Consider the following 24,294-nt stretch of genomic DNA (forward strand, 5'->3'; position numbering starts at 1 on the left):
AGAACCTTGGTTAAGGGATTTCCTCAGAACTCACTTTATCTTTGAAACCATAGGGAGGTATTGAAATTTTAAGACAGGAGGTTTCTTCCTTAGCAGAAAAAGAAGCCCCTGCTCCAGCTGAGACCAGATGGATTTGTATGACAAATGGTCATCACCTAATTACCTTGAGGAAGTCTACTGAATAAGAAAGCTGGGACTCTAAATAGTTATCTGTAATGTAAATTCAAAACCTTTGTGTCTTGGTAGTTGCAAAGAAATAGCTTTTGTCTGTTGGACCTTACAGGGAGATTTGTGTGTGAATACGGAAATAAAGAACTGTTTGGTTTTCGCAGGAACTGCAGAGACTTTGAAAGTAGCATTTGGGAGGCCTTTGGGAGCTTTGCCCTGGGGACTTGGTTGGGACTTTCTGGTACATAGAATTGGGGAAGGCATATATTTGATCTTTCCCTGAGACTTTTCCATAATTGAAGCAAAGGGCAAAGGCAGGGGTGGGGAAGCTTTGAGGACCTAGAGGGCCACATGTGGCCTCAAGGCTGCAGCTTCCCCACCCTTGGGCAATGACAAGGAGGGTCTGTATCAATTTTTAAAGTTTAAAAAGAGACAATTTCCAGTCTTTCTCTAATCTATGAAATATAACTTTCTCTGTCTTCGTCTTTGTATCTTGTCTCTCTGTCTCTGTCTGTCTGTCTCTCTGCCTCAAGTCTCCAGTTTCCAGTGAGAGGTAGGGAAGGGGCGTCTGTGGAGCCTAGGCTCCATATGTTGTAGTCAGTCCTAGCGGAACTAACTAATGGCTGCTTGTGATGTGGTTTAGGGGTTCAGGGGTCTTAGGACCCCAAAATCACAACACACAGGTCCTGCCCAAAAGAATTTGACCCAAGCCTTCTTTTCAGCCAAAGACAAGCTTTATTAGAACATCTGCCATATTAGCCAGACTCTTAAGGAGTCTGAACATTAGCAAGCTATTGGTTAGATTGTAAGAATCTAAGCATCTTGGTGGAGACAAGGTGGACCTTATATATAGACGACTGTGGGAGGGACCTAGGAGTGGCCAGTAAACTGGGGTGAACAGAAGTCCTGGGACCTGGACCTTGCGGCCAAGGGAGAATGCAGCCTAGCTAGGATTAAGGGTGGGAAATGGCCAGGGGCCATACATAAGGAGGTAAAACAAAGGAAAACCAGGCTAGGTTAAAGGTAACAGAATTGGGAGATTGGATGTAGCCACAAAGAAAGGCCAGTTGTTGGGATTATAGCCTCAGGCAAATGCCAGAGATTTGGCCAAGTGGGAAAGTCCAGGGTTTTTCTTTTCTGGGGTCCAGATCCCAACCCCATCACTTGTACATGGCAGATAGAACCTAGAAGTCTCCTTTCTATTCTTTCCCTGAGCACACATGAGGGAGTGATCTTACGCTGGGTTCTTAGCCTTGGGGCAGGAATAAACCTCATGAGCTTGAGATGTTAGGAGCTCCTGGGTCCCTCAGTGACAGATGACTGGCAGCTGGAAAAATTTCCTTTCTTGGAGAGAATGAACATTGACGGGAAGAGGCATACAAATACTGATACCTTTGGTGAGAGTCCCTTTGAGTGAGTGGCCAGAGCCATCCTCTAGGGATTTAACCTGACCTCATCAAGTGTTGGACTTCCCTGGAGCAGAGATGCTCTGGCCTGTGGAGTGCAGCTTGGTTGCAGGAGAGAGGGAGCAGAGAAGAGAGAGAGGAGCCAGTCTTCAGCACAGAGAGGCAGCATGTGGCAGAGTTAGGCCAAAACAATGGTGGTGCTTGCAGAAGTGCTCCTGCCTCAGCATAAGTGGACAATGGCAGAACAGAAACACTGAAACCCAAGGCGTCTGGGCTCTGGTATAGGGGAGCAGCACTCAAGCTTCATCATGGAGGGGTATTGTTAGGCTCTGGCACAAGAGAGTAATGCTTGTCCCTGGCCGAGTTGGCTATGACGCAGGGCCTAGGGGCAAAAGTAATGGACAGAGACACAGGCTCTACTGGCATAGACAGAGGCAAAGGCAGGCCCAGTGTAGTCCTTGGTTTACTGTTATCTAGAACTGATAGTGCCCTTCCACATTGCTACCTGTATAGTACCCAGTGGTCATGCAGTGGAAACTGTTCCTTCCAAAGTTACCAATGATTTTTCTTAACATTTTTATTTCTTATTCTGAACTTTAGCATCCAAAAAAGAGCATTTTCATGTACGCAACAGAACACCAAAAGAAGATTATATATGAAACCATTTCAAACCACTTGCTTTTTGATTAAAAAAAAAGGATATAAATTCTTCACATTACTTTTAAAGTAACCCTGCTTTTCTGTGCTTCCTTCTGAAAAATCCTTTTGTTTTCTTCTATGCCATTTAAAAATGTATCAAATGGCACTCTTTTCGGGGAGAGACAACAGTATTGCTTATCTCTCCTTTCTCCCCAACTTACTCTAATCAAAATCTAAAAGAAAGGGGAAAAAACTCCTTGTGATAATTAAGAATAGTCAGTCTAGGGGCAGCCAGGTGGCACAGTGGATAGAGCACTGGCCCTGGAATCAGGAGGACCTGAGTTCAAATTTGGCCTCAGACACGTAACACTCACTAGCTGTGTGACTCTGGGCAAGTCCCTTAACCCCAATTGCCTCACCCCACCCCCCCAAAAAAAGAATAGTCAGTCTAAGTGAATCCTATATGAAGGCCATGTCCAAAAATGCATGCCTCTTTCTGTACTTTGTGTCTATCACCTTTCTGTGAGGAGGTGGGTATCATGTTTCATTATAGATCTTCTAGAGACAAGGTAGGTTACTGCATCAATTAAAGTCTATCAAAGTTGTTTTTCTTTACATCATTCTTGACCTTTGTGAAACATACTTTATTATATTATTTGGAAAACTTATTATATTATTTAAATTCAACTTTATATGATTAAAGATTATTTGTACCCAGAATGTCACCTTGACCTCGGTAACTCTCCAGAAATGCTGGAGAGAGATACAAGGAATTTTAGGTGCCCCCAGGTCTTGGATCCACCCCAAACATTCTTATTTTGGGTCCCCTTACCCACATCTTGATTTGGGTCCACTTGAAATTATGCTTAGGGTTCCCTTCGTCTTTTGGTTTTGACCAAATTGTATTGAATGTTTATATTTACTAACATCCATCTCATTCCACATTGCTTTCCTGTGGTACTCTTGTCTAAATTCTATATCCTCTGTTGATTTATTTTTTAGAACATTTTTTTGGTAGTAGATACCTTACATTTTCTTCTATTTTTTTTTTCAATCTTTTGATTTTGTTTTAATATTTCTCATTGTTTCCTGGAGTCATTGAGTTTTGTTTGCATCATTCTGTTTTTTAGGAGTCCAATACTTGGGTAAGATTTTCTACTTTCAGTTCTAAGCTATTTATTTCTTTTCCATTTTTTCCTCAAAAGCTCTTATTTCAATTTTTATCTCTTGCTTCATTTGTTGCAGATACTGTTGTTCTTGTGGCCAAATCATTCCTCCCAACAAGGCTCAGCTTGTAATTATTAGGAAGTTGCCTTCTTTTTCCAGCTTAAAATCTTCTCTTGTTGTTGTTCAGTCGTTTCAGTCATGTCTGACTCTCCATGACCCCATTTGGAGTTTTCTTGGCAAAGATACTGGAGTGGTTTGCCATTTCCTTTTCTAGTTCATTTTATAGATGAGGAAACTGAGGCACACAGGGTTAAGTGACTTGGCCAGGGCCACACAGCTAGTAAGTGTCCAAGACCAGATTTGAACTCAAGAAGATGAATATTCCTGACTTCAGGCCTGGTGTACTATATACTGTACCACCTAGCTGGCCCATGTGTCTCTTGACCCATATTATGTCTTCATTGTTTTTTGTGTCTTGTTCTTTTTACTTGTATCTTCAGTCCCAGTTGCTGGTTTAGGACTTTTGCCAAGGCTGCCCCTTTATGCACTCTTAGATGGAGGTGAATAGGCTTTCTTTGGACCTGATCTTTATTTCCTGGTTTTCTAACACTTCTATCTTTTTTGATGTGACTGTGCTAACAATTCAGTTTTTTTGTTTTGTTTTGTTTTTTGTTAGGCAATGGAGTTAAGTGACTAGCCCAGGGTCACACAGCTAGTGTCAAGTGTCTGAGGCCAAATTTGAACTCAGGTCCTCCTGACTCCAGGACAGGTGCTCTATCCACTGCACCACCTAGCTGCCCCAAGAACAATTCAATTTTTAGGTGCCCCTCTGGTACATCCTCAGTTAGAGCTCTATGGTCTTCACTTCCTTGTGTGATGTATAAAAAGTTTAAGAGATGTAGTTTCTGGGTAATTAATCATTTTATTAATTGTGCTGGCAGATAATTAAAAAAACAGGTCATTGGCACTCTTGAATGCCAAAGCCCCTTGTGGAACCCACTTAATGCTTATATGCCCTTGGAAGAGCAGGTGTTCTTGAGAGTAGAAATTAACTCTGATTGATTAACAAGTGATAAGAGAATGAATATTATAATGAAAGGTGAGTTTATTCTAATGAGGATCTGAGGGAAGTGACTCTGATCACTAAGTCTTGGTCCAAGAGACTTATCTATACCCATGTCACCCCATCTAGGGTAATCTAGACAAAAGGGGGAATACACTTTTACCCAGACCTGTCTGAGTAACACATAATGGGTAAGAATCCATCAATTTACCTAAACTAAAATTTCTTTACCTTTTGGTCAGATCTGAGTTTTCCAGTTGGGTCAGTTTTGCCCAGGATTTTATCTCATTATGAGCCCTGCCATTCAAAAGCTTTCTGAATCACCTACAGGGGCTGTTTTGTAAATGATGAAATAGAAAAGGGGAAAAATCTTAGTCATAATTCAATAATTGGTTATTAATGTAGGAGAGAAACAATCATTTCTCTCACTCCAGTACTGTACATTTGGAGTATGGTGAGTCTTTTGCCCCATTCAAGTGTCTGGGTCAGTGTGCAGCAGGCTTCAGATGTCCTGGGAGTGTCTCTGGTCAGAAAACAACAACAATAACAACAATAAATAATGATAACAAAAAAAGATATTTCAAAATTTAAGGAACTAGCAGAAGAAACAAAAATCATGTGCGAACAGGATGGATGAATGAAAAAATGTTTACTAAGTACTTGTTAGGTGCAAAGCACTGGTGATACAAATAAGACAGTCTCTGTTCTCAAGGACCTCACCTTCTTTTTTTTTTTTTTTGACCTCACATTCTAATGAAGGGAGATAACATGTACAGAAGGATTCAGCTGCAAATCAGATGGAAAAGTTAGAATGCAGATGCAAAGCAACTTGGAGATGATGCAGGTGATAATGCCCCTTTAATGTCATTTCCAGTGATAAAATCACATCAGTTTTTGATATTGAACCATTTGAAAGTACCAGGGACTTTGGTGGCAAGAACTTTTTTTCTGGGTTTTCAGTAGCCACCAGAGAAGCGGTCACCAGACCACATTGACACGAAGGTTGGTTCCCAGGATGATGGTTGTGAAGCTGGAATGGAAGCAGGACTGGGGGTCTGGAAGATGTTATTGGGCTTACTGGCATGTTGGTAGTAGTTGGTCAGCAGTTGGTGCTCCTGGTGAAGAAGAAGGTGGGCCCCTACTCCATGGGAATTTCTGCACTCAATGATGGCTCTGAGACTGGTAGGCTAGGGACTGGTAGGCTAGGTTAGGTTCAGGGCAGGGACAGGGTCTTGGGCTGTTTCTATTGGGGTGGTGGTCGTAGAAGAGATGGTGGGGGTTTGATTTTCCTGGCACATACTGTCTCCTGCTATAGTGTCCAGGGAGGCTGGCTTGTCTGCTTATTGGAAACAGTTGGTGTTGTGGATGGCTAGCTCCTTCTCCAAAGGAATTACTTCCTTGGATGATGGCTGTTGAGGCTGGACTGAAAAATGGACCAGTGGTCTGTGGGGCATTGCTGTTCCCTAGACTCTTGGGTTCAGGGTCCTGGGCTATCTCCAACAAGGTCTAAGGGGAGGTGGTAGTTGAGGTGGTGGTGGTGGTTTTGTGTGCCTTGCATATGTTACCTCCTGTATTTCTCCTAATGCACAGGATTAGTAAACATCATTTCCCCTTATTGTATTTGCTAGTGGAGTTGTCTTGAAAATGCTTTTGCTGAGCCTACAGGAGATGAATGAATAGCCTAATATTTTTTATTCAACTGCAAAAAGCAGTTATTTCATACATATGTTTAAAGTTTAAAGTCTCTGTCCCCCTTAATGCTAGTTCCTTCCCTCTGAGATTACCTCCAATTTACTCTGTATATATCTTCTATGTACATAGCTGTTTGCATGCTGTCTCTCCATTAGACCATGAGCTTCTTAAGGGCAGGGACTGTTTTTGCCTTTTTTTTATATACCCAACAGTGAGTGAAGTTCCTAGAAAATAGTAGGTGCTTAATAAGTGCTTGTTGACTGACTAACTGAAGAACAATGAATATACAGACATATCAGGATATAGTGACTTGTTCCAGGACTGTTTCTATCTGAAATCCATAAAAAAAAAGATGAAAATAAAATGAATTAACAACAACAATAATAGCTAACATCCATATCAGCACATATTTAAGTTTTCCAAAGCACTTTACATATGTTATCTCATTTGATCAAATTCCTAATAGTAAGAGCTGTCCAAGAATGGAATGGGCAGCTTCAGGAGGACTTCCTCCTACTCACGGGAAATTTTCATATGATCCAAATGACAAAACTCATCTGGTATGGTTGTGGTCTGAGAGATTTAGACCTCTCAAAGACTGGAGTATGGGACGGGGTCGTCTAGAATGAATTCACAGACTCAAGCATTCTTTGAGTCAAGGTGGCAAAGATTTATTGTTATGCTATATAGTGGGCAAGGATTCTCAAGGAACCTGCCATAGTGGACATAGCTCCTTAGGGAACTTGCAACCTAACAGGAATGATGCTAAAGCCTATATAGGAAAAGAAGTGGATTATGTGCCAAGTATGCTAATTAGTTGGTAACACACAACTGTGTCATTTACTACTGGAAACCTCAGGGAGGGGGTGTTTCCTAAGGGGTGTGTTTTTGGTCTGTTATGTCTGAAATAAGATAACTTCGAGAGTTGACATATATAGCTTGACCTCTGGATTCTATATGGTACTGTGGGCATCAGTACTTGATAGTTCTGCTGGTACAGGACAGTCCTATTCATGCAAGGGAAATTCTACAGAGGTCAGCTTGTTCTTGTAACAGGTAGAGATTGTTTGCCTCACTGGTCCCACTCATGAGTTATTGCCAGAGATAGGGTCCTTGGTCTGGAGGGAAACTGCCAGGGATAGTGTTTCTGAGGATAGGGAGAAATATGTTCTTGGAAGTGGGGTTCGAGTACAAGCACCCAAGCACCCCATCAGTATGCTGTAGATTGATTGGATTTTTGTTCAGTTAGGAGTTAGTTAGATGGTTTTGAAGTCTCTTTCAATTCTGAGATTCTGTGATTTGAAGGAGAGAAATAGAATGTTACCTTGAGTGGGGTAGGAAGGTATGGGAATATTTTTCTATGCTTTGAATTTAATTAGATGTGTATTAAGCACTTACTGTATATAAAGCACATATATACAAGTGCTGTGGATACAAAGCTAAGAGGGCAGTGGAAGGAGTTTCTGCCTTTTCTCAGTAAGGTAGGAATCCAAGTCATCTCCCAATAAGACCTTCCCTAGAAGGGAAACTGCTCTTTCTACCATCAAGGCTGTCAGAGCACCAAGAGGCTGGTCCTCCTAAAGTCATTCTCCCAGTTGCTTCCTCAGGTCGGAATATCTTCAGTCTTCAGATGTGACTTTCTGCCTCTCCTAATCTAATCTACGTGGGCCTCAGTTTCCTCATTTATAAAGTTGTTATAAATGCTTGTTGATTGATTGAGCAATACCTTTTACTGGGTATTATGTGACTAACTACTTTATCAATATATAAGTTTCATCAACATGGGAATTTCTGGCATGGGCACTCACTCCATAGAGGCAAATTGAGTGTTGTGAATAAGCCAAAATCAATAAGCATTTACTACTGCTACTATTACTACTGCTGTTGCTGCTGCTGCTGATAATGATAATAGTAACCATTAGATTATAAACTCCTCCATTAGATTATAAGCTCCTTGAGGGCAAGGGCTGTCTTTTGCCTTTTTTTTGGGTATCCCTAGTACTTAACAGCGCTAAGCACAACTAGGCGTGGATGGAGTCCCAACTCAAGAGTAAGGAGGACCTGAATTTCATCTGACTTCAGACACTTACTAGCTGTGTGACCCTGGGAAGGTCAATTAATCCTGTTTGCCTCAGTTTCCTCATCTGTAAATCCTTAGCTGGAGAAGGAAATGGCAAACCAATCTAGTATTTTTGCCAAGAAAACCCCAAATGAAGAATCTGATATGACTAAAATGACTGAACAACAAAAGCACTTGGCATAGCTCCTGACACATAATAGTCGCTTAGTACATGTTTATTTATTGATTGATTATTGGTTATGACCTTTCCCATTGTGAGATCTGTATGGCCAGATAGCTCTGGATGTTGAAGCCTTGGGTGGTTTTACTAGTTCCTTACTAGGAACAGGATTTCCTTTGAGCAGCAGCCAGCCTCTTTCTATTCCTCACCTTCTCTGTCAATATTTGTTTTTCCATCAGCCATCTATCTACAGATGGTATTTGCTCAAAGGGTAGGAACAGATGTGGAAGGGGCCTCTTTTCCTAGCTACTTATTCCTACTCTGCTGCCACTATTAGCTTCTTGGCATTTCCTGGTTGGTTTGGTTTGCTAACTAGGGTGGAGTCCACCTGGACCTTCTAGTAGGGGCTTATCAGCTGGAAAGGGAAGGTAGCCTGGTTAATTAGACCAGTGTGTGAAAAGAAGTAAGGAGACCTGTCCTCATTCCTACATCCTGTGTGTGATCTGGACTTCTGATGTTCAACGCATTTGCAAGCATTGTTCTGTGACTCTGTTTCCCCTTGTGCTCCAGCAAGCATAGTAAATGGGGCCCTCTGACCCAGAGCCATAACTAACAGAGAATACCTGAAGCTTTGCCCTAAGGCACAGAACTTTGGTGAGCACTGACAGTGCTTTCATTCCTTCTGCTACAGAAACTGAGTTTAGCACACAGTTAGCCGATAACATGTAAATGGCAGGGTTGGAGGGGTAGTCTTTGACCATAGCAAACTTAGCGATTGCACATTCCCCTTTTCCTCTGTATTTTGGCTCATTATATGTAGTAGGAATTGATCTTTAAGTTCCAGAGGGAGATCTCCTGACTGTTGTAGCCATAGGGAGCAAAAGGCAATTAGAAGGTTTTGCAAATGCAGAGGATAATTCTGAAACATTGATAAGGTGAATGACTTATTTTTCATTAAATTCATGTTTATTTCAGAGCATCATCGATTTAGAGGGGGATGGAACTTAGGGACCATCAAGTACAGTCCCCTCATTTTACCAATGAGGAGACTGAGGCACAGAGGGGTTATGTGATTTGCCCAGTCATACATCTGAAGCATGATTTGTACCCAGGTCTTCCTGACTCCAAATCTGATTCCCTATTCAGTATGCCATCCTGCCTCTCATGTTTTGCTTTGTTTTATTTTGTTTTGTATTTGGAGGCAATCAGGGTTAAATGACTTGCCCAGGGTCACACTGCAAGTAAGTGTCTGAGGCCAGATTTGAACTCAGGTTCTCATGATTCAAGGGCTTGGTGTGCCACCAAGTTGTCTCAATTATGTATTTATTTTAAAGATTTATATATATATACATACATATATACATACATATACATACATACATATATATACATACATATACATACATACTACAGATACATATTAAAAATAGCATGGTAAAAATGAATAAAGAGGCAGATTCAGAATCAGAAAGACCTAGGTTCAAATTCTGCCTCTGATACATACTGACTGTATGATCCTGGGTAACTCACAGGTTGGCAGTGCCCCAAATGACTCTCTGTGACTGTGAATCGTAGACCAGTTGTAGTTTCCAGTGCGTCCCTTACTGGCAATTCCCTTCATTAATGGAATCACAGTCCCAGACAACCCCAGAGAAGTTTTATACATTCCTTTTGCTTATTACACCACCCTCAATATGCCTTGTAACAGCGACAACAACAGCCAACAATTAAGCAAAATCAAAGCAGTGACACAATCTGTCATTGTCAATGTTATGTTTTATTCCTCAACTCAGAGGCAGGAGGTATGTTTCATTATCTGTCCTCTAGAACCAAGATTAATCATTGCATTTTTTTTTTTTTTGAGTTCAGCTACCTTTTATAAACTCCTTTTTATAGAAGGAAGATTTAACATGTAAATAATAATCACCTTTTGAATGATCCCAGCAGGCTAGGTTCACCTTCAGCCCCATGAGTCCTGACAGTATGGAATTTAAAAGCAATTTATTTGCTGAGCTGAAAAGACATTTTTAAAAGTTCACTATTGCTTGCTAACGAGTGAGGTTGGTTTTTCCAAGCCCTTCTTTTTAGTTTTTAGATCTAGGAGTTCAGATGCTAGTTTAGTGGTTTGGGAGGGAAAAATGAATGTGAATAGATGGATTTTAATGTTGTTTATAGGATTTTAGAAACTCTCTGCTTGGTTCTACAAAACTGAAATATTCAGACAGGGTTGTTTTTTTTGGTTCTAATGCCGTTTTCATGGCAGTAGCAGGAAAGAAAATGAGCCAGGACTGTGCAAGAACTGGAAAAAAGCTAATAAAAAAAAATTTTCTATGTATGTGGTGTTAATTACAGTAAGATATGCACGCAAATGTGATTGATTTCTAACTAGTCAATCAATTCAACACGCATTTCTTAAGAGCCTATTACTCGTATGGCATGGAAAGTGCTATTAGGAGGAGCTGGCCATGCTCGGGGAGCTCACATTCTATAATACAAAATAACTGGTTAAGTCCTGTCTAGTTTACTTTCTGAACATCTCTCGACACACCCCTTTCTCTCCTGACACTGCTTCCACCCTCATCACCTCCCATCTTGACTATTCCAATGGCCTGCTGGTTCGTCTGCTTGCCTAGAGTCTCTCTCCACTCTTGTCCATCCTCAGCTCTGCTGTCAAATAGTTTATTTTCCTAACATGTGGGTCTGACCACAGACCTCCTTTCCTCCCCATTCAGTTAATACTACAGTGGCTCTCTATCTCCCAGGACCAAATATAAAATCCTTGGTCATTCAAAGGCCTTTGTAACCTAGCCTTCTCCTACTTTTCTAACCTTCTTCCACACTACTCACCCCATGTACCCTATAATCCAGCGACACTCGCCGCCTTGCTGTTCCTGGAACAAGGCACTCTATCTCCGGACTCCAGGCATTCTCACTGGCTCTCCCCCCCGTGCCTGGAATTCTCTCCCTTCTCATCTCCACCTCCTGGATTCCCTGGCTTCCTTCAAGTTCCAGATAAAATTCTGCTTTGTAGCAGAAGCCTTTCCCACTCTTAATTATCCTGCATACTGCTTGCTACATGCATGATTGTTTCCAAGTTGTCTCCCCTATTAGACCGTCAATTCCTTGAGAGAATGGACTGTCTTTTCCCTTATTTTGTATCCCCAGCACTTGGCGCAGTATCTGGCACATAGTAGGGGCTTAATCAATGTTTGTTGGGTGATTGCCTGATTAGTATCACCCAAAGTACCTAGCACAGAAGATAGCCAGGTGGCATAGTGCATAGAGTGCAGGATTTGGAGCCAGTCAGTCAATAAACATTGATTAAGCTTCTACTATGTGTCAGGCACTGTACTAAATACTGGAGATATTATGAAAGGCAAAAGATAGTCCCTGCTATCAAGGAGCTCACACTCTAATGGGGGAAGAAAGGCTTGAGTTCAGATCTTTCCTCAGATACTTTACTAGCTGCTTCCTCATCTATAAAATGAAGACATTAATAATAGCAATGCCCTCACAGGGTTGTTGTGAAGATCAAATGAGATTTTAAAATATGTATATTTTATATCCATATATAATACTTACATATGTATGTATTGAGATAAATTATTATTTCTCTTTCATATTAATAGCCAATTATTAAAACTGGGGAGACCAAAGCTTTTTTCCCTGTCCTATTTCCTTGTCCAATGCCCAGTCTCTCAAGGAAAGGGCTGTTGGAAGATGGAATTAACGTTCTCCTCATTCTGGGTATTGCTATTCCATCCAACTAGAACAGACTTCTAATCTAGAAGGTGTTCCACTCAAGCTAATTTGGGCAGAGATAGATCTTTCCATCTAGGTGGCCCAAGGCTGTAAGTAGTCTGGGTACAGAGGTAGTCTCTTTGTCCAAGAGTGACATGATGTCACTCTCTCAGTCCCTCATTGAAATAGGTCCACCTATCATTGTTAACCAATCAGAGTGGATTGCCACCCTCTGGAATACCCACTTTTGCAAGGGCATATAAGCCATGACCACCATGATTGTCTTTGGCATTTGGGAGTGTCACTCACCCTGTTATTAATAAAATGCTAGCATCATTAATAACATGATTAATTATCCAGAAACTACATCTCAAACTTTTTGAAGTCACAGTATGTAAAGTGCTTTGTAAACCTGAAAGCTCTATACAAATATGAGCTATTACAGTTTGTTATTGCTGAAATAATCCCAGATGTTTTCATATAAGTTTTTGTCTGCTATTTGCCTAGGATATTGTTTGTTTCATATATTGTATTGTACCATAATAGTTGAAAAAGTGCTGGGGGCAGCAAAGACAGGTTAAAACCCCTCCTTTAACTCTATCAACTGTGGGATGTTAGGCAAATCTTTTCTAAGCTTCAATTACCTCATCTGTAAAAGGGATACATAACAAGATGTGTAGTATCTACCTCAGTGGGTTGTTTTGAAGAATGTACTTTGCCAACTGTAGACCACTATGCAAATATGAGTTATTATTATTGTCGTTACTTAATTGTAAACTTCTGGAGGACAGGACCCTCTTTTATTCTTCGTTGGTGCCCTGAGGCAGTACACGGGTTCCCAACCTGTATGGTGTAATGGAAAAATTGCTGTGTTTAAAGTCGGAAGAACTAGACTTGAATCTCAGTTTTGGCACTTTGTACTCATGTGACCTTAGGCAAGTCACTTAACTTCTCTTGGCTTCGTTTCCTCATTTGTGAAATGAGGGGGTTGGACTAGATGATCTCTAATGACCTTCCTAACTCTGAATCTGTGGTCTTATCTCTCTTTTCTCACATTAAAAAATGTTAAGGATTTCCCCCTCGCCCCATATTAATAATTTTATTATTAATATTTGTTGTTCTGTTAAAGTTATGTGTATAATATTCTGGCTTTGAAGTCAGGAAACCTGGACTTGAATCCCTCTTCATATGCTTACTAGCTGTGTGATTGTGAAATCATTTAAATTTCAAAAGTCTCAGCTTCCATAGCTGTAAAATGGGGATAATAGTACTCCTGATATTACCAGTTTCTCCAGATGAAAGTCTTTCCCTCTAAGCTTACTTTCCCTATTCTGTATGTATCTGGTATGGACCTAATTGTTTGTATATTGTCTCCCACGTTGGAATATAAGCTCCTTGAGGGTAGGTTGTTTTTGCCTTTCTAGGAATCATTAGAGCAATACTTGGCACATAATAAGCACTTAATAAATGCTTGTTGATTGATGAATTGAGCTACATATGTATGAGCTGTTATTAACTGAGAAAATGCATAATGACAGAAAAACTGCTATGAATTCATCAATGCTTTTAAATAAATTGGTATTTCATTAATTCTGACAGCATCTACATATATTTGAAAAATAATATTGCACAGATGCGTCAGACCTTATTCATGGCCTGCCTATCTGCTATACTGAGTCATTTTAATGGAAGGTACTCCTCCAAATAACTCGGCTACTGCCCCAGGGGTCCTCAGCTCCTGGGTTGGGAACCATTGTGGGAGAGGGAATAACGGGAGATCTGGCTTTACATGCTAGCTCTGCCTCTTGGAGGTAACTGTGTAAATTGGGGTAACTGACTTGATTTCTTTCAGCCTTAATTTGTTCAGTTTTTGTAAACAGCAATGATTTTAATACTTGAAATGCAACCTCACAGGATTGTTGCAAGAAAAATGCTTTGTAAATTTAAAGCTCTATATAAATGTGAGTTATCATTATACGTGTGTGTATACATATACATATACATACACACACACACACACACACACACATATATATATATACATACCATACATAATATACCACACATACGTACATATAGTGTGCTAGTTAGCACAGCTGAGCTTGGGGTCCGGAAGATCTAAATTCAAATTCAACTTCAGACACTCACCAGTTGTGTGATCCTGGATAAGTCACTTAACCCTGTTTGCCTCAGTTTCCTCATCTGTAAAATGAATTGGAGAAGGAAATGGCAAACCATTCTTTACATCTTCTAGGCAGCTAGATGGTGCAGTGGATAGAGTACTAGGCTGGGAGTCAGGCAGACTTGAGTTCCAATACAGCTTCAGACACTTACTAGCTGGGCAAGTTACCTAACCCTGTTTGTTTCCTCATCTGTAAAATGGGGATAATAATGGCACCTATTTCCCAGACTAGCTACTATTACTATTATCATACATATGTTCATACATATTTACAGACACACACAAGAGATAGCCTAGCATAGAGGATAGAATTCTGGACTTGGGATCAGGCTGATCTGGGTCCAGTCTGATCTTAGATACTTATTAGTTATGGAATCTTGGGCAAACTACTTCAGCTCTCCACACCTCAGGTAACCAATCCATAGGATTTAGCTACAAAGTGATGTGGTCATTTGCATTGGGGGAGTTTCCCCAGGCTGAGAAAATCACATTATCCTCATTCACACTCAGTAATAGATATGCTCATGAATTGATTAATTGGTTGGCATAGCTCATTCTTTAGTAAGCACTTTCTTTAATTTTTTATAGGAGCTGGTATACTGGCACGTTATAGTAGGAAGGGTGCTGCATTGGTTAAGAGAATTGAGTTTTTAGTCCCAGTTCAGCCTTAGCTGGCTATATGATGTTGTACGAGTCTCTTAGACTTGGTCCTCAAGGTCTTCATCTCTAAAATGAATGGTTTGAACTTGATGGTGACTCAGATCCCGGTCATGTCTAAATTCCTGTGATTTTTTTTCTGCCCATTTCCTGCTTCTCTTGTTATTTTTGCTTGCTCTGCCTACCAGTCCATTTCTAGCCTTTTATCATGGCAGCCTATGCCTGTCAGTCGTTATCATCATCCACACATCCCATTCCTGGAAAGGGTGTCTTGGGTTTGGCAGAATGTATATTTGCACATAAATGTAGCTAGTGAAATGAGGGGTGGTTTGACATAATATCTCCGTGGTTTCAAATTCACTGTTTGAATTGGACTGGGTACTACCCCCGCATTGTTCCAAGAGTCTCAGATTGCATTTGTTTCCCTCATTTGGAGAGTACAAAGATTTAGGAATGTCTAAAGAAAAAAACTTCTGGCTACTTCTTTAATTAGCCTGTCTGACAGGCAGATAATCTATTTGTCTAGCCATCCAAGCATTTCTGAGTTTTGCTGATAATGCCATTCAAGCAGGTTGCTCTCTTTACCCCCTCAATGGGATAAGCAAACTGTGTATAAGACAGTTAACCTGCTCCCTTTTCACAGTGATAAGTAATAGGATGTGGAGACAAAGCAGGGAGTGGCCCTAGGCCCAGCAGACCTTGCTGCCTTGCCCAGGAAATAGAGCTGTTCCATTGCTCCTGTCATGTAGACTTGAAATTTCATTCCCCACTCTCCCAGGTGCCTCCTCCATCTTTTTCCTGCCTCTCTTCCTCTCCTGGTCCAGCAACCCAGGGTGGTGATACAGGGTAGGCAGGGAAAGGAATCTACAACATGCCAGAGAACAAAGGTATCTATCTATGAGAACAAATGCAACATGATTTAGTGGTAGGAGTGCTACACATGGAGAAATCAGTTATCTTGGGGCCTCAGTGTCTTCATCTGCTAAAGAGTATTTTAGACCAGATGATTCCTAAGGTCGCTTTTCCAGCTCTAAATATATGATTTTATGAGCCAACATTCCCATGTGGATTGGTGATAGAGTAAGGAGCATTAGGAGACCTGCATTCTAATCTTGTCTCTGATACTAACCATGTTACCCTATGCAAGTCACTTAACTTATCCAAGTGTTAGATTCACCATCTGTCAAATAAGTCTAAGTATATTTGCTTTCTTCAGTTCATGAGACTATTGTGAAAATAAAACGAGATTAATGTATGTGAAAATGCTTTTAAGTGTAACATATTATTAAAACGCAGAACACCCCAAATTCCTGGACCTGCTGTGGTTGAGAGAAGACCCTATTAGGAATACCTAGGGTGACCGGACATTGCAGACTTTCTAAACTAGTCCCTTCTAAATTAGGTGGTACAGTGGATAGAGCAATGGATCTGGAGTCTGGAAGATATGAGTTCAAATGTGGCCTTAGATACTAACTGTGTAACCCTGGGACAGTCACTTAACCTGTCTCCCTCAGTTTCCTCAACTGTAAAATGTGGATAATAATAGCACCTACCTTTCAGGGTTATTGTGGGGATAAGAGAAAATAATAAAGTACCTGACATATAGTTCGCCCTTAATAAATGCTTTTCTTCCTTCCTTCCTTCCTTCCTTCCTTCCTTCCTTCCTTCCTTCCTTCCTTCCTTCCTTCCTTCCTTCCTTCCTTCCTTCCTTCCTTCCTTCCTTCCTTCTTTCCTTCCTTCCTTCCCAAATGGCCTGCAGGGGGGGTATGGGATCTGGAGCAAATCGTGTTATGTCCCAGCCTCTCCATCCTATCCATCTCCTCCAAGCCACACAGAACATTAAGATAAACATTTTTATAAGAGTGAAAACTTACAGTGAGCAGCAAGGGCAGCCTTGAGGGGGAAACAAGTCCCTCAAAGGCAATGTGAGCAGCCCTGGCAGGAAGGAAGGGTAGAGGTGGGGTGTTGGGAGTAAGGAATTGTGCATAGTAGGTGTTTTCCAGTGGGGCTTTTGTCACTGTGTCTTCCCCCACTAGCTGCTCCCAGGTGTCCTGTAAAGTACCAGCAGCTCAGCACCCCTGTGAAGTGGTATTTTTAATGGGGGGAATATTCACTGGGAAATTAAGGGAGTGAGTCCCAGTTAAGTCCTCAGGGACCTCCCCTAGTCATCAGAATATGGAGATGAGCCAGCTATTCATACTCCCAAGAGATATCAGAGCAGCAGGTGTTCTGGAATGGGGGGTGGGGGGGGCCTGAGGAGAAGGAGAACTGGTGTGCTCTAAGCCACTGTGTTCTTCCTCAGAGGAAAACAGGAAGCAGAAAACCTATTGTTCACCTATTGGAGAGATAGGGAGGAGGACGGGGAGAATTATGAGGTTGGGGGTTACTTTCCAGCAGCCAAGATCCAGCTGCCAAGTTGTGGATGTTGACTGCTAGGGAACCTGCACAGGGCCATCCACCTCCAGCAAACCTACCCAGGCCTGAGGCCTCTGATAGCTGACTCCCGCTGATAGCAAAAGAGGCTATAAACTGTGAAGTCTGTTCTGGGACCAGTCTCAGAACCTGCTCTGCATGAAACTCCAGGGAGGTCCCTTTTAAAGTTCCATTAAAAAGAACGCATTTTATTCTGCATCCCTCTCCCCCCACTTCACTCCCACTCTTTCAATACATAAAAGTCCTAGGTCTGGGGAAGAGGTGGGGACCCCACTCAGAAAACTCCCAGCAGTCCATGGAGGGAGTTGGGGGTGGGGGGGAGGGATGGTGGGGTTGGTATAGTCCAACATTTCCCTGGGTAGCTTTTGTTTAGGATTTTTTTTTTTTTTAATCAGAGAGCAAACCTCCCTTTATGGAAGAGTGAGTGGCACAGAGCCGGGACCTGGCCCAAGGCTTGGAGAGGTTTCCAGGGGAAAGGATAGCACTTCAAGGCAGCTGTTCAACTTTGAGGATCATTTCATAGCTGAGCTCCTTTGCCTCAGGCCTCTACCAGCTGTGCCATAGGCTGGTCTGGGAATCCCTGATGAGGAGAAAAAGCGAATAACAAACAGAATTCAGAGAGCCTGAAACCCACCCCTCCCTATTCTCAGATAAGTAGCACCAGGGGGCGCTGTGGTGCAATGTGGTGAATTAATTACTTTGCATTTTTTTTTTTTTGTAAATGGCACCAGTTGAATGCCTTTAGTTGTATGTTATTTTGTGATTTTTTACGTAGTAGTTTCTGCAGTTGCAAGTGGGATATTGGAACTTTTTCAGTAATAGAGTACTGTCGTCCTGTCTGTTTACTGATTCTGAACCCTCATCTCAGGCTTGCCTCTTCAATCCACCCTTCTGTTTTTCAGATCTTCAATCCCTTTCTTGATCCACTGACTCCTTCTCTGGTACCTACAAACATGTCCAATGCTCACCATCTTAAAAAAAACCCCTCACTTGACTCTTCTACCACCTCACACTCTTGTCTTACACCTGTCCTTCGTTTCATGTTCAGACTCCCGCAGAAAGCTGTCCACTCTTCACTTCCTTCCACTCTACCCACTTCCCAGTTCCCTCGTGCTCTAAATTCTAACTGCTGAACTGGATTACATCTTCTTTCTCCACAAGGCGACCAATGAGCTCTCAACTGTTGAAATCCACTGGCCTTTTCTGGGTCATCGTCCTTCTTGACTTCTCAGCAGTTTTTTGTAATGTTGATCACTCTCTCCTCTCTTGTCCTTGGCCTTTTGTGATATTACCCTCCCTCTTTTCTTCTTCTTCCTGTTTGACTCTTCCTCTCAGTCTCCTCCGCAGCATCATTATTCATGTTACTCTGCTTTTCCGGGAGGGGTACCCTAAAGATGCTGAGAGAGTTCACCCTAAAGATGCTGGACTCTCTCCTGTTCCCTTCTCCCCTCTTCTCTTCCCCCCCTTTTCCTCTTCCCTCTCCTCTCTTCTCCATCTCATCCACTGCCTCAGTTATCCTTTATATACAAATGACCCAGAAATCCCCATATCCAACCTTTGAGTTTTAATCCAGCCTCTCTGCCTGCTAAACATCATCTTGGAATCTCAAACTCATTGTGACCAAAACCTAACTCACTATCTTTTCCCTGAAACCCATCCCTCTTACTAATACTCCCCATTTCTTTCTGTTAAAGGCACCACCATTCTTCCAGATTCAAATCCTCAGTCATGTTTTCACTTCTCATATGCAGTCAGTTGCTAAATCTTATCAATCCTATCTCTATAATAACTTCTTTCACATTTGCCCGCTTCTGTCTCACTTGGACTATTGGAATAGCCTCAAGTTAGCCTCCCTGTCTCTAGTTCTTCCCTTCTCCAATTGGTCACCTATAATTCTCAAAATAAAATATAAACTGTTTCTGTTTGACTTTTAAATCCCTTCACAACCTGGAACTAGCCCATCTTTCTAGGTTGATTACCTACTATTCCCCCCACACATACTATGTGAGGCAGCTAAGGGTCACAGTGTCACATGCGTTGGACTGCGAGTCAGCAAGACTTGAGTTCAAGTGCAGCCTCCAACATTGACTCTGGGCAAGTCACTTAACTTCTGTCTGCCTCAGTTTTTTCATGTGTTAAATAGTGATAATAATAGCAGCTACCTCCCAGGGTTTTTGTGAGGATCAAATGAGATAATATTTGTACAGCACTCAGTACAGTGCCTGGCACATAGTAGGTATTTTATAAATGCTTATTTCTTCCTTTCTTTCCTGTGAGGGACTGTCTGATGTTGGCAGCTACCAGGTTGGGCGCTGTGGCAAGAGTAGGGTAAGATCTGGGTATTTTGGAAGTCGAGGCAGGGGCTGTGGTAGGCAGAGTCGTGGTGAACTGGGATGGGCTGGATACGGAGAAGCCCTGAGGCAGTGGGCAGTGCTATGTGAGATAAGCTGGGTACAAGGAAGTAGCATAGCTTGTGCTCCTGAGGCAAGGGGCGGTGCCACGTGGGAGTGGGACGGCAGAGGACTGAGTTCCCTTTGCTTAGTCCCCTCCCTATATGCTATGTCATCCCCAGACGCCTCCATCTTGTGACCTTCCTGACTTTCTGGGTTCCTTTGTGTAGCACTGACCCTAGACCCCTCCTCCCAGTATCTGAGTCTGACTTCCTAGGTCACATACTCTGTCTATGCACTAATCCAAGACGCCTCCTCCCTGTATCCGGTCCTAGCCTCCTACGTCACTCCCTCCCCCTTGGTGTGCTAAACTCAGACAGCCCCTTCCGGTATCTGACCCTACAATCATTGGCTAATAAGCGGGCTGGGGAGGAGGGGCTAGGTAGGTATTTAGGAACGAGCGTGGTCAGATCTCACTCTCTCTTGGCTCCTGCTCTGTTGCTCTGGCCTTGCTGCTTGGGCTTGCTGTGATGGCTTGCTGTGATGGCCTCTGAATAAAGCTCTGGTGTTGGTGCCTCCCGATGGCTCGTCTCTGTGTGTTTATCCGGCTGAGGACCGAAGACTCGGAAGTGAGTATGACTCTGGCAGCCTGCTCCTTATAGGAGGAGAGGGTACGGCACGCGGCCGACACGAGGTCGGCGCGGCCGGTACACTTTCCTTTTGGTCTGATGATTTACTTACAGATAACATTCCATATACTGCCTTTGTACCTTTGGACAGGCAGTCTCCCATGTCTGGAACATCCTCCTTCCTCACCTCTACCTCTTGGAATCCCTGACTCCCTTCAAGGTTAAGCCCAAGGTGCCACTTCCTACATGCAGCCTTTCCTGATCTCTCCTATTGTTTGTGCTTCCTCCATGCTACTTTGTGTATATTCTGTATTTATTAATCTGTATATACCTTGTATCCCCTCAATAGATCAGGAACTGTTTTATTCTGTCTGTGTCTCTAGGACTTGCCTAGCACAATGGTTGGACCAGGTAGGGAAAGGAATGGGAACAAGCATTTATATATATTACGTGCCAGGCACTGTGCTAAGCATTTTTATAAGTATTGTTTCATGTAATTCTCACAAATACCTTGTGAGGTAGATACTATTATTATTCCCATTTTACAGCTGAGGAAACCAAGTCAAACTAGTTAAATGACTTGCCCAGGGTCTCATGGCTAGTAAATATCTAAGGCTGGATTTGTATTCAGATTTTCCTGACTTCAGATCCAGAGCTCTGTCCACTGTGTCAACCTAGCTGCCTCCTAGGTATCGAATTGAATTGAGGAAAATGGAATGCTGAGTCCATAGAACAGCAAACAAGTCAGTTTGGCTGGAAGGTAGAATTCATGAAGGGGAGTAATGTGAAATAGCTTCAAAAGGATACTGGCACTAAGAAATTATACTTTATAAGATTATTTTGGCAGCCTTGTGGGAGACGGATTGGAGAGAGGAGAGAATAGAAGCTGGTAGTGCTCTGAGAGGGAAGAAGATGTGGCAATGAAGGCAATGAACCCCTGAACTTGGGTGGTAAGTGTGTGAGTGGAGAGAGGAGGACAGATGCAAGAGGTGTGGAGGTCCATAACAGATAGAGATGCTAGTTAGTGCTAACATTTTAGATAGATTCTAAGGAAGACCACACATCTGGAATCTCACATACCCCTTGGTAAAATGGTCACACCAGTCCTGATTAGAAACATGTTTGTTTCTTTCCTTTTAAGAAGAAAAAACATGGTTTAGGAGATGCCTGGTTTTGGCAAAACTTCAGTGAACCAGAGGGAAGATTATAATTTTCTTGATAAAACCAAAACTCCTTAGTTTGTTTTTTTTTAACCACCAATCAGATGAATTATCCCTCCCTTGTCAAATGGAGACACTAATACCAGTCCATTGTCATATTATATAATTATACAATATTGTTACACATTACATAACCATATAATATATAGCCATTGTTATCATAATCAATAAATGAATGAATGAGAAAGCATTTATCAAGTGCTTTATCACATGCAAAGCACTGGGCTAAGGTTGACAATACAAACTGAAAAATAAGACGTCTCCTGCTCTCAAAGAGCTTACATTCTGAGGGAAATTAATATTATACTATTATATTAATAAATAATTATTAATTTGTGATCCACCCTTTTCCTCCTATTTCTGTTAAGGTACAACTCCTGAAAAGGTCAGTCAGTCTCAAGGCTGAGTGTTGAGATTACTCCTAACCCCTAAAGCACATGCTCATTAACTAGGTTGGGTAGGGACCCCACCCAACTGAGAAACCTAATTTCTGTATAATATAAACAGAATCCAGTCTGGGTCAGCCTTTGCCTGGGGGAGGGACCTCCTGTCCTTGATCCCCTCCATTAGAGTTTTAGGGAAACCCAGCTCTTGAAGGAGAAAACTAGCCTGAGAGGTCCAGATGGAAATGGCTTCCCTTGCCCAGATGCCTTGAGGCTGCTGAGTCTCATGATCAAGCCACGTTCTCAGCAGGAGGAGCTGAAGACTTTTACCCACCTCCTCATTAAATATCCACCAATCAGAGTTGAGTCAGGGGAGTTCTCTTTCAGAAGGGATTTAAAGCATTTCAGTCTCCCTTGGCATCTTTGGTTACATGAGAAACCACAGACCATCAATTTATTGACTACAAGCTAGTCTAATTAATAAATTGGTAGAAACACTGTCTCTTGGGGTTTTTATTCATTACATTCTAATAAGGGGAGATGATACATATGGGTTATAAGTAAGCTGGAAGTAATTACACGCTACAAGTAAGATAGAAAGGTTCATGGTCCTTAGAAGGCCATGGCAAATGATGGTGATGTAACTTCCTTGATGTTATTTCCATGTTAAAAATTATATCCATCATGATGTTCAAATTCTTGACAATGCCAAGGACTTTAGTGTTGAGAACTTTCTTTTCATAGTCTTCAGGAGCTGTGCTGCTGGGGAGGTGGGGACTGCAGCACCTGTAGTAGTTGCCAGGTCACATCTCCACAATTCCTTAGATGATGGTTGTTGGGGGATAGGCTGGAAGCAAGTCTGGTGGTCTGGGGTGGGGACGAAGGGCTGGATAGAACACTGTTCTTCTTTGGGTTTTGGGCTCAGGATCTTGGGCTGTCTCCATCAGGGTCTAAGGTGAGATGGTGGTCAAGCTGATGGTGATAGTTTGACTTGCCAGAAACATGCCACCTCCTGTCTCTCCTCTTTGCCCAGTTTTAGCAAGGCTGGCAGTTAGTGGGCAGTAGCTGGGGTGGCTGGCACATTCTTCTTTATATAATAGTATTTTATCTTTTCCCAATTATGTATACAAACGTTTTTAGCATTCATTTTTACAAGATTTTGAGTTTCAAAATTTTCTTCCTCCCTCCCCTCCCCTCTCCTCTTCCTAAAATGGTAAGCAATTTGATATAGATTATATATATGCAATCATGTAAAACATATTTCCATGTTAGTCACAGGTATGAAAGAAGAAAACAAACCAAAAGGAAAAAAAAAACACAAAAAAAGTAAGTGAAAAAAATATGCTTTGATCTGCATTCAGAGTCCATCAGTTCTTTATCTGGATGTGGATAGCATTTTCCATCATGAGTCCTTTGTAATTATCTTGGACCATTGTGTTGTTGAGAAGAGCTAAGTTATTCATAGTTGATCATCACACAATGTTGTTGTTACCAAGTACAATGTTTTCCTGGTTCTGCTCATTTCACTTTGCATCAGTTTGTACAAGTCTTTCCAGTTTTTCTGAAATCTGCCTGCTTGTCATTTCTTATTGCACAACAGTATTCCATTATAACGATATACCACAACTTGTTTAGCCATTTCCCAATTGATGGGCATCCCCTCAATTTCCAATTCTTTGCCACCACAGAAATAACTGCTATAAACTGGCCCCTTCTCCACAAATGTTGGTCCTCTAGATGATGGTTATTAAAATCTCAACAAAAAAATTTGTTTGTGGAATCAGAGGAATGCTTATTATGCTATCTTGCAGAGTAATTTTTACCTCACTTGGACAAAAGGAAGTATCTACAATGAAGGGCAAATATTTTCTTTTTTAAAATCTCTGCAGAAATGCATGTTTGAATTTTTGATGCCCAGATCTCTTCATCCTTGAATGGTCAAAGTTCCAGGGTAGTTTTTGTTTTGGGACTGGGGCCACATGTACTGGTGTCCTATGCTACCTGACCTGTAAAGACCAATTTTTACCCTTGGAATAAGTGGCACAAAACACTTCCTCAAATAATAAGGAAGTAGTAGATACTCTCCAGAAGGCAACTTCTGAGGAGGCTGGCTACCCAAGAGCTAGGCTAGGCAGGGATGAACCCACCTGGGATGTCCCCTTCTTGGGGGAAGAAGGGCATATATCAACTCATAGCTTCCTATCTTAACTAATTAGTCTTACTAATGAGGTGCAAAGCTCAGCTGTTTGAACAATACCAACAGACTTCAAGTGGGTCAATACTC

The sequence above is a fragment of the Vombatus ursinus genome, unplaced genomic scaffold (genome assembly GCF_900497805.2).
Source record: "Vombatus ursinus unplaced genomic scaffold, bare-nosed wombat genome assembly UNPS02014841.1, whole genome shotgun sequence".
NCBI lineage: Eukaryota > Metazoa > Chordata > Mammalia > Diprotodontia > Vombatidae > Vombatus > Vombatus ursinus.